Raw genomic sequence first — 14,193 nt, 5'->3', positions numbered from 1 at the left:
TTAATTAAACAAAACAAATTCAGTGCTAGGAATTCAGGAAGCAGTATTCTAAAGTCTAATATTATGAAGTCTAGCACAGGTTAAAACAGCACCAGAATCCTTCATGACTAACTTCTGGGGATCTACAGCTCACATAAATAAACATATATGGAAACTGTTGACTGGTTTGTTCCATGTGGAAACTAGAAATTGTCCTGCAGAGTTCCTTGTATCTAGAAGCAACTTTTTTGTTTCATATTAGAGAAACTGATGTTTTCATAGCACTACCTGGTGTTTACTAGCAGATGAACAGAGTTCAGGTGAGTTAGAAAGTACTTTAATAATCCCCTCACCCATTTCTTTCCTTCTGCTCTCTCTCTCTTTCCCTCCTAGCTTTCTGTTTTACTTGTCTTTCCCCCTGCTCTTGTGCTTGTTCAACCATTCCCTTTGCTTACTCTTCCCACCTCCCACTCCTTTACCATGTAGATGATCTCGCACTTTTCCTGTTTTGGTGTTTGAAGGGCAGCAGTTGGAGCTGTAAAGAAGTTAATAAGACTTGTTTCTAACTTTTTCTTTCCTGATTAGATTACAACTGGCATCTAGTGACTGAAGATGGTACTGCAGACTATGGACACATAAATCAATGAAAATTAATTAACCCTGTGTTATACATCCCCAGCCAGCATGGGATGAGAGAGCCATAAGAGAGGCAGTGTGGCATAGGGGTTAAAGAGTTGGAGTAGGGCCAGGGTTCAAATCCCAACGCCACCATGTAAACCCACTGGGTGACCCTGGGCAAGTCACACTCTCTCAGCCTCAGAGGATGGCAATGGCAAACCTTCTCTGAAGAAACTTGCCAAGAAAACCCCATGATAGGTTTGCCTTCGGGTTGCCATAAGTAGGAAAACAACAACAATACATCATCACAGTATTCATGATTTGCATTTTATGGTTTTGGTATCAAGGTGTACACAGAGAGAGACACAGAGAATTGCTTTACCTCCTTTATTGTTAGCATTTATACTGTGCTGTACAATTGGAAGGGTTCCCGAGCAGCTTACATATTAAAAAGACAAGGCTATCAGCATACAGTGTGGAAAAAATACAACATAAAAGGAAAATAGGATACAGAAGGAAAGTGAAAGTAAATATTTGGGGAGAAAATGCCAGTAACTACTGTTAGAAAGGCTCTTCAGCTATGTCAGTGGGACTTTTGGTTACCTCATGGCTCATCCTTTCAGCAAGTGAAATCTGAGTTTGCTGACCAGCCATGGACACTAGAGGGCTCTTCATATTTGGAACACTTGTGTTTCTCCACAGGAGATTCAGCTTCTACAGTCCTCCATCCTTAGCAGTCTTCTGGTCACCAAGCAGTGATCCTGGTTGCTTAATTGTTCCTGCAACATCTTCTGTAGTTTCCCTGTCAGCAGTGGTGGAGCTGTCGTGGTGAAGGAGGAAGCGAGAACGGAGTTCTTGAACATTGACACCTGACCTCATGATTGTGTCAAATTTCCTGAGGTGCACAGGTTGAAAGTCTGCTGGTCTACGAGGGCCTATGCCCTTAGGACAATTGGAGTCAGGCTTGCTCCTTAGGGTGACGTCACCAGATTCCTCTGGAAAGGATTCAACAATTTTAATTATAGAAGCAGCTGGATGAGGAAAAACAGGTTTGGCTGGGGCTCCCTCCAGAGATGTACTTTCTTGCATCCTGCTATCAACAGCGCTCTTGGCTTGGACCTCAGAACCTGCACAGAATGAGTATGAGCCAGAGTTGTTTGGTAGGCAAAAGGCGAGAACAAGAAACAAAGAGAGGAGATTTTGCTGAAATACTCTCACTGTCCCGTCAAGTGATATAATAGCCTTGTTTAAATCATAGAATCGTAGAGTTGGAAGAGACCCCAAGGGCCATCGAGTCCAACCCCCCTGCCATGCAGAAACTCTCAATCAAAGCATCCTCGACAGATGGCCATCCAGCCCTTCAAATATTTGAAAGGATGTCATATTGAGGAGGGAACAACCTTGTTTTCTGCTGCTCCAGAGAACAGGACCCAAACAATGGATGCAAGCTACAGGAAAAGAGATTCCATCTCATAGAATTGTAGAGACCACAAGGGCCATCCAGTCCAACCCCTGCCATGCAGGAACTCTCAATCAAAGCATCCCCGATCAATCAAAGCATCCAGCCTCTGCTTAAAGCAGGGGTCGGCAACCTCCGGCCCGTGGGCCGGATGCGGCCCGCGGCCGCCTGCCACCTGCCGCCTGGCCCCCGGCTTCTGTTGCCACCGCCGCCGCCCGTCACGGCTTTTCACCGCTCTGGGCGCTGCCATTTTGGGCGGCAAAATGGCAGCGAAGTCTCGCGTGACCTCCCCCGAGGTCGCACGAGACTTCGCCGCCATTTTGGGCGAAAAAATGGCGGCGCCCATAGCCCCAGAGGCCGCTATGGGCGCCGCCATTTTTTCACCCAAAATGGCAGCGAAGTCTCGCGCGACTTCGCTGCCATTTTGCTGCCCAAAATGGCGGCACCCAGAGTAGCGAAAAGCTGCGATGGGCGGTCACCGCGGCAGCGGCGGCAGGCCTCTAGGAGGCCCCGCTGCCGTCTCTGGGGCCCTCCAGGAGGGCTGCCAGGGCGGCAGGGGGCCTCTGGGGGGGCCCGCTGCCGTCTCTGGGGCCCTCCAGGAGGGCTGCCAGGGCGGCAGGGGGCCTCTGGGGGGGCCCGCTGCCGTCTCTGGGGCCCTCCAGGAGGGCTGCCAGGGCGGCAGGGGACCTCTGGGGGGGCCGCTGCCGTCTCTGGGGCCCTCCAGGAGGGCTCCGACGGCGGCAGGGGGCCTCTGGGAGGCCCAGTGCCATCGCTGGGGCCCTCCAGGGGGCCCTCCAGCGCTGGTGGCCCCCACCAGCTTTTTTGCCGGTCTCTGACGGGGCCTGGGGCCCCGTAAGGGGCCAGCAAAGATGGGGAGGCCTGGCCCCCGGAGGGTGGAAGCTCCGCCCCTGGCATGTGGCCCCGCCCCTGGAGGGTGGAAGCTCCATACCCGGCACACAGCCCCGCCCCGGAGGGTGGAAGCTCCACCCCCGGCACACGGCCCCGCGCCGGAGGGTGGAAGCTCCACCCCCGGCACGCAGCCCCGCCCCGGAGGGTGGAAGCTCCACCCCCGGCACGTGGACCCGCCCCAGAGGGTTGAAGCTTCACCCCTGGCTTCGGCCCCCCAGTCGCCTGAGGGACAGCAACCCGGCCCCCGGCTCAAAAAGGTTGCCTACCCCTGGCTTAAAGACTTCCAAGGAAGGAGACGCCACCACACTCCAAGAGAGTTTATTCCACTGTCGAACAGCCCTTACTGTCAGGAAGTTCCTCTTAATGTTGAGGTGGAATCTCTTTTCCTGGAGCTTGCATCCATTGTTCCGGGACATAGTCTCTGGAACAGCAGAAAACAAGCTTGCTCCCTCCTCCATATGACATCCCTTCAAATATTTAAAAAGGGCTATCATATCACTTCTTAACCTTCTCTTCTCCAGACTAAACATCCCCAGCTCCCTGAGTCGTTCCTCATAGGACATAGTTCCCAGACCCTTCACTATTTTACTCACGCTTCTTTGGACACACTCCAATTTCTCAATGTCCTTTTTGAATTGTGGTGCCCAGAACTGGACACAATATTCCAGGTGGGGCCTGACCAAAGCAGAATACAGTGGCACTATTACTTCTCTTGATCTAGACACTATACTTTTATTGATGCAGCCCAAAATTGCATTGGCCTTTTTAGCTGCTGCATCGCACTGTTGACTCATGTTCAACTTGTGGTCTACTTGGACTCCTAGATCCCTTTCACACATAGTCTCATTCAGCCAAGTGTCCTCCATCCTATATCTGTGCATTTTATTTTTCCAACCTAACATTTGTCCATGTTGAATTTCATTTTGTTAGCTTTGGCCCAGCTTTCTAGTCTATTCAGGTCATTTTGAATTTTGATCTCAACATTAGAAGTTACTTCCTGACAGTAAGGGCTGTTCAACACTGGAACACACTCCCTCAGAGTGTGGTGGAGTTTCCTTCCTTGGAGGTCTTTAAACAGAGGCTTGATGGCCATCTATCATGTATGCTTTGATTGAGAGTTCCTGTATAGCAGAGGGTTGAACTGGATGGCCCTTGTGATCTCTTCCAATTCTATGATTCTAATTTCAATTAACCACCCAAACAGTGTGTGTGTGTAAGTGTGTGTGTGTGTGTGTGTGTGTGTGCAAGAGACTGAGACAGACAGACAGACTAATTGACAGGCCATACTGGCTGGGGAACCTGGGAACTATAGTCCAAAACATAACTTTTCCCAGTTTTGCCCTCCTACCATTTTATGTGGTAGGAATGAAAGGCCACCCAAAAATAACACTGCCATTGAAAGATCAATTTGCTGGAAGGGGATTGTTGAACTGAGGGTCAAGAGGCCATGGACTGTAGCTCCGAACCCTTGGTCCTCCTCATGTTTTGGACTTCAGCTCCCTGAAGTCCCAGCCAGCATGACCAATGTTCAGGAATTCTTAGAGCTGAAATACCCAATATTTGATGGAACAAAGTTTGAGAGCCACAGGCTTACGGGCAGTAGAGATATACATCATGCAGAGAGACCTTTATGTTTTGTTGGTGCCATGGAGATAAGCAGAATTGTGAGAAAAAGTGTTATTCATGTATTATTGATTGAAAATAGCTACAGGGTACTATTTGAGCCTAAGATGCAAAGAAATGTGTTGCAAGAGCCAGTGGGCTAGCATGAAGGTTTCCACAAAACAGATGCTATTTTCTCTCACCTAGAGATTCTGCCATGTCCTCAGGAGTCTCATCATCATCATCATCATCATCATCATCATCATCATCATCTTTTAAGATATCCCCATCTAAGGCGTTGATTGTCTGCAGAAAGTACTCCAGACATTCCTTCTCCTCTGGGTTTAGCCCATAGAAAAAATCTTCAGAAATCTGTTGGGATGGGTGACAGATAATGTTTCACAGTCCAATACATGCACATAAGTACTTCTCCAAGGACTTAGCAAGTCCAGAGTTTGAAATAGTGTGTGTTTGTTTTTTTGAGGGGGAGACTGTAACATAGGATCTTCCTCTTTTGAAAGGGGACTACAACTCAGAACCCAGAATTCCCCATTCACCATGGTCACTGGTTGGGGGATTATGAGAGTTGTAGTCCAAATGTAACTTTTTCCAAGCCCTGAAAAAACAAGACAGTTTTATATAGGAAAGAAAACATGAGAAATGATGTATCTTGGATTCAACTAACATTAAGTTAATATATACTGTTATGGTATTTTATGTATCAAATGAGAATATCAATGTGATGAGACGAGAAGACTTTGTAAATGTGTCTCTGTGTGTGTGAATTAACTAATATTGAACTAGAGTTAATCGGTTAGAACAAAGTCCCAATTCAGTACAGGGTGGGTGGTGATATAGCCTTGTTGTTGTCTTCAAACAGAGGCTGGATGGCCATCTGTTGGGGATGCTTTGATTTAGATTTACTGCATGGCAGAATGGGGTTGGACTGGATGGCCCTTGCGGTCTCTTCCAACTCGATGATTCTATGATTCTGTATAGTGTAGTGATTTGAGTATTGGACTAGGACTTGAGAAGACCAAGGTTCAAATCCCTCCTCAGCCATGGAAACTAACTTTCAGCCTAAGAGAAAGGGAGTAGCAACCCCTTTCTGAATAACCCATATGAAAGGGCCACTATAAGACACCTGGAGGTCCCAGGGTTGTAGTCCAATGCTCAAACTACTACACAACGCTGACATTCACAGTACCTATAGGGAGAGTTAATACAAGTTTTCGGGTTTTAATGGGTCCTTCTGCCAAGTTGCTGAGTACTGTTTAATACAATACAGCAGTCTGCCCCAGATCCCAAGGTGCTTGTAGTATATACATCTCTCTTTACACTCAGTAGGAGTGGATGATTCATATTGCTTTTGTGACTGTGATACAGAGCTCGACGACTGCTTCTCTCTCTCCACACCTCTTGTATGATTGTTTGAAATATGATGTTTGCCCACTGAAAGCACTCTCACACAGATGTTCCTAATATTCAGTCCACGTGGAGCACTAATAAAACAGGGTTTTGATAAATGGAAGGAAAGTAAGAATTTTACTTGCTTCTACCTCAGACAGAGCTTCCTTGTTAACATGCCCATCTTTGAGCTGGTCTCTTGTAACATCCTCAGTGGTCTCCATTTCCAGGCTACACCAAAGATACTTAATTAAATCTACAAGTTAAATGAAATTAATAATTAACAATCATGTAGCTGAGATGAAACTGTACCTGGAACAGAGGATCTTGCTTTTCAGAGTTTTCAAAAATTACTTTTTGGGCTGATTGAACTCCCAGAATCCCCCTGTCAATATGTGGATTTGGGGAGCTGTATTACAAAAGGGCAACTTTTTCAAGGATACTGCCACACTGTACGATTAATACAGTTTGACACCAATTTAACTGTCATGAGTCCATCCTATGGAATCCTGGGATTTGTAATTATTGTGACACCAGATCTCTCTGACAGAGAAGACTAAATATCTCCAAACTACAAATCCCAGAATTCCATAGCAGCGGTGTCAAACTACATTAATTCTGCAGGTGTCAAACTACAGTATATTAATTCTGCAGTGTAGATGCAGCTCAGGCTCTGTCTCTTACAAAGGGGGAAGTGGTGATGATGAGCTTGGGGAATTATACAGCTGTCATTCTTTTACTCGGGTCCAAGAAAGGTTATGTTTAGCTACTGCATGGAAACCAATAATTTATTTTTTGTTTTAAATCCAAGTCTCACAACAAAGAACTCCAGTTGTTTCTCAGGCAGGAAACTCAGATACCATGACTAAGAGGCATTAGGCAAATTACAGCTGCTATGCAAATCTGTTTGTTTTTGCAAGATTGTAGCTGTAGAATGGGGTGGGAATCTTGTTGCTTTCAAGGGCCTTATTCCATTGGACAACTTGGAGGGGGAAAAATCTAGTTATAAATATCAAACCAATTATAACGATTTCCTTGTTGTCCAGTAAGGAAGCCATCACTATCTTGCATTAGAATTATAACTTATAGAAGAATAACAAACATATCCAGGGGTAGCCGTTTTGGCCTGGCAGCAAAGTACAATAGGATCGAAAATCCACAAAACAGTGATACTTTTTATCAGGCCAACCAAAATGTATAAAATATATGTTGCAAGCTTTTGCAGCTCCACTGGCTTCTTCATCAGGCAAAGGTTAAAAATCATATAGGAGAAAAAAACCTGATGATGTTAGTCACCAGCCTGCATTTGGTCATGATCTTGGTGGTTTTGCTCTGAGTATGAAGGGATATCTATGCAGTCTGATCAGAAGGAGGAGTGCCTGAGAAATGGAACTGTAGCAGAAGGGACCTATTGCACAAAAGCAGTAATGGAACAGCAGTGAGACTGGGAGCCTCTTGATGGGTTTTGCTCATCAGTGAAAGGTGCACTACAGTAATGAATGGAATGCAAGGCAGCAGCGGGATGGACACTGCATTCTGTGATAGGTACCAGCAAAAGACACTTTTATCCAGTTAAAACTTTGCTAGTGATAGTCCTATGACTCTGGAGACCATGATTAAAATCCCTGCTTGGCCATGGAAACCTATTAGATGACCTTGGCTTGTCAAATACTCTCAGCCTTAGAAAACCTATTTGTCATACATTGGAAATGACTTGAAAACACACAACAAAATGTCTGCAGCTAGACTGTTACCTAAGAACTATGTAAATTGTAATTTTTTTTTAAAAAAATGACACTTTCCAAACTCTGTTCTGTGTGGGTATTCTGTCAGGAGCTTGCCTGCCTGCCAATAATGGAGAGAGCAGAAGCCAAGTGACAGTCATAAGTCACAAGCCATCACTTTTTTGTTGTTGTCCTTCCTCCATATCCTTTCAGGGAGCGTGTGAGTGCTGTTGTCAGAGGTGAGGAGTGATTGCTTGTAGAGCATTTTGGGGGGAAACTAGGCATTTTAACATGGCGGCCCTGATCCATTACTGCAGGCCTCCAGACACACTGAAGGGTCATTCAGACATTGGTGCACTACAGACCGGCAATTTATGCCAGCCTGACCGCGTTTAAGGCTGGACATCCCCCTATTTTTAAATTAGGTTCTACCAATTTATTAAGAAAATAGTAAATTGCTATCAATTACTAAGAAACTGCACTAGATTCTGACTGGAAGTAGACCCAATGTACATAAACAGGGAGAATTTGTAACTGCCCCATCTATTTTCTCCCCATTTTCCATTTCTCACACCCCAGAATTTATTTTTTTAAAGGTAGCAATGAGAAATTCACTGGTGCCAACAAACATTCTTATTTTTTTATAGCCTTTAGGGGTCAATAGAAGAAGGCAGTCTGCTGGGTGGGAAGTTTAAACCCCATGGTGGCCCTGATCCATCACTGCAGGCCTTCAGACATACTGAAGGGTCATTCAGACATTGGTGCAGTACAGACCATCAGTTTATGCTGGCCTGACTGCATACTAGGGCTGGGCGTCCACATGCTCCTAGCCCTAGTTCCACCGACCTGCCACCATCATAGTTTGTGCCTGTCCACATGGCATGCGGCATGATGACGTATGCCAGGTGCAGTGCCCAAACGGTGCTGGCCGGAAGGGGCGTCATCATGGCACGCAAGTGAACCTGTGACACCCCTTCCAGGAAGCTGTCCAGAGCTGCTTCTTTTGGGGTGCAGATTGGTGCCACAGCGTGCAGCTGCTGTGGCACTGATCCAGGGCTGTACTGCCCCATTGGTTTTTTTAGTGCGACAATGCAAATAATCTCACTCGCGCATTCTAGGTTTGTTGTTCACACTATGGAACTGCATCTGTGCTAGTTCAGGTGCTCACACATGGCAACACTCAAATAAAGATAGAGTTGACTGTGAAAATGTATTTGAAACATGTTCAAATCATACAGAGTTTTATCCCAGTTTATCCTAGGTCTATTCACATCAGTTATTCACACTGCCGATGATATGAATCTTGAAAAAAAAAACCTCAAGGGGGGAAACCCAATATCGATTATCACAGGGTAAGTGGGTTTTTTGCCAGCTCGCCAAAAAACTTAATCAGATGCATTCAAAATACATGTGAACAACAAAGATTCAACCCAGATTATTTTCACCTTCAAAATAACCCCTGAGTGGTCATTTTGCATTTTGCAGGGATGACACAGTGAATGGTGAGCTGTTATTTTTACTTGAGTTTGATTGTGGGGGACTGTGTTGTTTTGGCTGGCCTCTGGAAGTTAGACATTCAGGAGGTTGGGTACTTGCTTTGTGTTTTGTGTGTGTGTCTGTGTGTGTGTGTGGTGGATGCTGAAACTTCAGACTTCACCCAGGTCAGTCAGCAAAGTGAGATCCCTGTTACTCCTCAGGCATTTGGCTGGAGTTCATCTCATACAGTACTTACTTGTGAGTTGTGAATGATCTGCCTTGGCCCTTTGAAATTAGGCTGTGGGCCTCAGGTTGTCTGTTTGTGTTATGGAAGTGTGGTTAATTTTGTGAAACACTACACTATGAAACAGGGTAGGGATTCATGGACAAAACACCTTTCCACTGAAGTTACCTGACATTTGAAGAAGTGAAGCCTTTTGGCTGAAAATGTTTGAAAGGAAAAAAACAGTAAGTTGTGGCTGCAAAATCTAGACATTGAATGATAACATGGATATATTGCCAAAAAAAAAAAAAACCCAATGGTCTAAGCAGTCAGTGCCAGCCCTCATACAACAGATTTGTCTTCTAATAAGATGTTCCATTCTTCTTCAAGCTCCATAAAGACCCTTCAATCAATCCTTTTGTCTCCTGGCTGTGACTTTTTGTTAGGAGAAATACATTCTCATACTCCATCACTCTTCTAAGAAATAGACATCCATAATAGCTAATGGAACTCATTCTCAAAACCATTACAGCTCTCCTAAGTAAGAGCCAGTGATCTGAGTATTGGACTAGGACTCTGGGAGAACAAGGTTTAAATCCCAAAGGTAAAGGTAGTCTCTTGACATGAATGTGTAGTCGTAACCGAGTGTAGGGGATGGTGCTCATCTCCATTACTAAGCCAAAGAGCCAGCATTGTCCAAGGACTACTCTGGTGGTCATGTGGTCAGCATGACTGCACCGAACACTATTACCTTCCCACCGAATATTTGATTAATATCAAACTCATGATTCAGTTGGGAATCGCTTGACTCAAGAAGTCAGGCTAGCTAAAGGCCATGCTGGTGTGAGACGATAGGGATTGTACTCCAGTATATCTAGTAGGCTACTACATATCCTTCCATTGCCCTAATTTGGAATAGATATATGTGATTAATCTTCTGTTGTCCCACTTTTCAGCTTTTTAAAAAAATGTTCCTGTTTTCCCCTCCTCCTTTCAGTTTTCCTTTTTGTTCTCAACTTACTTCCATTGCTACAAACTGAGCTGAAAGTGCAAACGTAGTATGCCCTCATTTAAATCAGCAGAAGGAAGAAGAAAAGCAGGGGAGGGATTTTGCCCTTCCCAGAAGACTCAGGCCCAAGCAAACTGCTGCAGCTGCTCCTAGCTAGTGTGCTCTTCCTCATTTGCCATCCTGACTCTGATGTTGCTTGGCCATACTTGTCCTAGCTTTCATCTATGAAATGCCACAGGGTATGCTGCTGCAGATCAACAGATGCTTACACAAAGGCACAAGAAGCCTCCCTTTGGCATGTGGGTGATGATGGTGAGGGTCCATGGGAGAGAAAGAATGAGTTGTCTTTGTTGCAGGATAGTTACCTGTGATCTGCTGCCCCACAGAAACCTTTACTCTGCCTCTGTGCCCTCAAACCTTTTCTTGATAGCTGCCAGCCTAGTTTAACAGCTCAGGGCCAATCCAGGTCAACTTCAGTTTTTGAGTCTTACCAATCTTGTTCCTGTCAGCAGGTGGCATCTGGTGATAATTTGTTTCCTTCTCACAACACTCAACATGTTTCCCACCTGTTTTCCAAGCAGTCCCAGGATTCCCAACAGATACAATGGGTGCATCTACACTGTATTAACAATGCTGTTTGACACCATTTTAAGTGCTGTAGCTCCATCGTATGGAACACTGGGATTGGTGGTTTACAAGGTCTTTAGCCTTCTCTGTCAAAGAGTGCTAGTGTTACATCAAACTACACATCCCAGGATCCTGTAGGATGGAGCCATGGCAATTAAAGTGGTGTCAAACTGCATTATTTCTACAGTATAGATGCACCCGTTGTATCTGGTGGGTGTTGCCTCTATGGAGCTGGTAAGACTGGAGTATGGAGACAGGTCCTGTTGGGACCAATATGTGATTGTTTCAGGAATGACAACTATATTTATCTTAATAATAATAATAATAATAATAATAATATATTTTATTTTTATACCGCTTTTCCGAGGTGATCAAAGCGGTTCACAAAAATTAAATCTTAGCGGCTTAACATTTCCAACCAATTGTATTTTTAGAAAAGGTAACCACCTCACCCCAAAAGTGAAAGCATATATAAAGTAGGAATATTTGAAACAGAAATATAATCAGTACTGTAAAATAAGGTAGTGGCCTGGTTATATAAATATTGACCAATTAATCATATGGCTCGGAAACCCTGCTAAGGCAGCAGAATACAAAATAAACAACTGCTGTGAAAAATAGGCAAGAAGAATAACTTTCTATCTATTTCCACAGTTCTCTCTCCATTCTCTTCCTCCCCCACCCTCAAATTCTTTATTATTTCTCCAACATATTCTAATCTTGTAGCTGTGTGAAGGGGGCCTTCCTTCCCCTGTAGCTCTTAGAGAAATTGGAAGACCAGACCTGGTGAATCAAGGATCAGGTTTTTTAGCGAAAGAATCGCAGTTCTGTCTCTCGCCCTGAAACAAGACCAGAATCTGAGGAGTATGAAAGCCCTGAGCCAAGAGCATTTTCTTTCTAACATAGTTTTTCAAGGTTCCCAAGTCATTACTGCAAAGTTCATGAGCTGCAAAAATTCCTAACAAATTTGACAGAAGTCAAGACTTTTAGGTGTCAGTTATGTATAACATCTTATTATGTAGACAACAATTCTCTAGTTGTTGCTACTTAACCCATTCCTCAATTTCTTGGCATCATAAAGAACAAACTATACTATGTAACCTTCACAGCATCAGCTTGTTATTTTGCAAGAATTTCCATAGCACCAGGATACACAAATAACAGAGATGCAGGCATTTTGGGGGTTAACACATGCAAGGCCATTTTTGTTCCTCCTTCATTGCCCCCTGTTTCAGTTCAAAGAACTGAATTCTAGTCTATCCCTGTCTTAGCTAATTTATTTCATTCTTAATTTCGTGTGTTTTTGCTACATGTGTTTTTACCACAGTTTTCTGCCTTTTTGTAAGCTGCTTTGAGTCCCAGTCTAGGAGAAAGGCTGGATATGAATATAATGGTGAATGGATGGATAGACTGTTTCATTTTGCCCAATGACAGGGCTGGCCCTGGCCAGAGTGTGTTGCTTCTTATAGTGTATACCTGTGGCTGACACTGTTGCATGTCTTGGTCCTTCACTTTGGTTGCAAAGTCTTTCCTACCCTGGGTAGTTCTTGAATCTTATTCCAGATGGTATGCTGTCTACAGATCTCCCAGTCAGAAAGCTTGTTGGAGCTTTTCTTCCTTCTCTTTCTGGAGAGTGATTTAAAGTAGTGGTTGTGAGGAACAGAAGGAAATTCAAACTCCCATGTACAAAGGTGGATGAGGACTGGTGCTGGCAAAGATGTTGATGAGTGAGACACTGGGGCCTAAGACAACGGGGGCACTGTGCCATTGTGCCAACAAAAAAGCTTCCCCCAAGGATTTGCTGCTTGAAACTGCTACTTTACTCTGCTAAATAAATAGGGCTAGACCTATCATTTCTTCTATGTGAGAGGAAGCAGAAAATACCTTTTCAAAGGTGTTACTCATCACTGGTAGTAGGTTAAAAGAGATCTCGTATTATAAATTTAAAAATCTGCTATCCAGTTAAGCAGAAACATATTTTTAGTCAATTATGTATTTGTAAATTGGTTGATTGATTAGACACTGCAGCCCTACTGAAAACCTAATTTCCAAGAGAGTCCAAGTTATAAAAAGTGAATTGATTGAGAGTTTTTAATATTGTTTCAAAAGTTCAGCAATGTACTGCTGGGGGTAAAGTGAAACATTCCTCAAGAATGTAGCTCAAGCCCTTTTTATAAATCAGGAAGAATCATCCAAGAAGAGGCACTCAATAGGCACAGTCAGATTATATAAGCACCCCAAGATCCCACACAGCATGCACATCATTGGTTTGAACAGAAATCTATAGCATAGTAGAACTGTATAGTATAACAGAAATTCAAAGCTAATATTCTCTTCTTGGTTACCTGTCTGATCCTGAAACCCCTGCACCTTTTCATAGATGCTGTCTTCATTAAACTCAGGTGTAAAGAGGTTGTGGGAAGTAGTTTGTTGGGCTATCTCTCGGGAGATAAGCCTGTCAGGGGCTGATCTGGACTGACGTGAGCAATTGGAAGGCACTGTATTGTTTGTTGGGACTGTCACTAAAATGCAAATAAAAACCATTTCCTTATGGCATCCAAGGGCTGTATCAACAACAAATGCAAGTGCCTTGCTCTCCAGTCAAGGTCTCTACTTGAAGGCTAAATGCCCCAGAACAAGCACTTCAGCCAGTCTGAAATAGAGTTGTAGTACAGCCTTCCAAAATCTGTTACCCTCATAGGTCAGCAACTCCTATCATCCCCAACTGATCACACCTCTGGCACAGAGCACTGTTATATTTACGTAAGCTATAACAGTGCTTTGTGTTTCTTTCTGCATTATGGTATTAGATGTAAGTATGGTTAAGAGTGTGCATGAAGATTGAATGACAGGTGTCAGATGTTGAGTCGAGTGTACAATGGACCCTTGTTATATGCTGGGGTTTGGTTCCAAGATCCCCCGTGTATAACAAAATCCATCTATGTTCAAGTCCCATTAAATATAATGACATAGCAAAATGGTGTCCCTTATAAAAATGGAAAATCAAGGTTTTATATTTGAAATTTATACTTTTTTTGAACATTTTAAAACTGTGGATGCTTGAATCTGTATAAAAATATAAAATATCCATATATAAGAAGGGCCGTCTGTATTTCCATATGGATGGTAACTGGCTGAGATACGGATTGTGGGTGTTGGT

The 14,193-nt window shown here is 44.0% G+C and overlaps 1 pseudogene across 1 annotated transcript; it reads right to left on the bottom strand.

Moving 5' to 3' along the window:
- Positions 1–1,082: 1,082 nt before the first annotated feature.
- On the bottom strand, positions 1,083–13,577 carry LOC149321239 (uncharacterized; annotated as a pseudogene). The gene is made up of 5 exons (XR_016277503.1): positions 13,379–13,577; positions 6,127–6,230; positions 4,771–4,939; positions 1,384–1,724; positions 1,083–1,335 (listed from the first exon to the last, which is right to left on the bottom strand). The product of XR_016277503.1 is annotated as an uncharacterized LOC149321239 (transcript).
- Positions 13,578–14,193: the final 616 nt, after the last annotated feature.

This window comes from Sceloporus occidentalis, unplaced genomic scaffold (genome assembly GCF_023333645.1).
Source record: "Sceloporus occidentalis isolate IW3139 unplaced genomic scaffold, rSceOcc1.0.p SCAF_1, whole genome shotgun sequence".
Classification (NCBI taxonomy): Eukaryota; Metazoa; Chordata; class Lepidosauria; order Squamata; family Phrynosomatidae; genus Sceloporus; species Sceloporus occidentalis.
This window is presented reverse-complemented; position numbering and strand designations above follow the sequence as displayed.